The following is a 922-nucleotide window of genomic DNA, read 5'->3' as shown; positions in this document are numbered from 1 at the left end:
TAGATATAAAATGTCTAGTTTTTTATAATTTATATATATAATTGTATTTTATGTATAAAATTTCTACTCCACAATGTATAATTATGTTATATATATATATTTTCTACTTCCTAATAAACATTGTGGGGATTTTCAGAATGGCCAAGTGAGGAGCATGGAAAATATTCTCCTACCCAAAATTAATATTAAAGAATTAAAGAAAAGTATGATGACATAGTGTATATTTAACAGTCTCCTATTTCTTTGTAAATCTTATCTTTTGGTTGAAAATTGGATATTTTAGACAATATATTGTATATATATATGTAAAATAATCTGTATAATATTACATATATATTAGTTCTGTCCTCTAGAGAACCCTGACTAATACAGTGGCTTACTTGGACTCATTTTGTAGAGTCTATATATATGTCTTAATACTTTTATTTAATTCTTTAAACATAGTTTCTACTATTTTAAACACATTTAAACCCTAGAAATTTAAACATTTTAAAATTAAAGCCAAGCTTTCTAGGGGTTACCACTGAGCCAGCATAGCTTAATGGTCAGCCTACGATTAATTGGAAGTTGTGCTTAATTATATATATAACCAGCTGGTGTTGAAAAGTATAATACTTGGAATGAAATTTCACCAGAGGGGCTCAACAATAGATTTGAGCTGGCAGGAGAAAGAATCAGTGAACTTAAAGATAGATCGTTAAAGTGTATGCAACTTGGGCGGGCATGGTGGCTCACACCTGTAATCCTAGCACTTTGGGAGGCTGAGGTGGGTGGATCACCTGAGGTCAGGAGTTTGAGACCAGCCTGGCCAACATGGTGAAACCCCATCTTTACTAAAAATACAAAAATTTGCTGGACGTAGTGGTGGGTGCATGTAATCCCAGCTACTTGGGAGGAATAGCAAAACTGCAGATGTAAATGC

The sequence above is a fragment of the Mandrillus leucophaeus genome, unplaced genomic scaffold, assembly GCF_000951045.1.
Source record: "Mandrillus leucophaeus isolate KB7577 unplaced genomic scaffold, Mleu.le_1.0 Scaffold395, whole genome shotgun sequence".
NCBI classification, from domain to species: Eukaryota; Metazoa; Chordata; class Mammalia; order Primates; family Cercopithecidae; genus Mandrillus; species Mandrillus leucophaeus.
The sequence above is the reverse complement of the archived record's forward strand: the minus strand, read 5'-3'. Positions refer to the sequence as shown.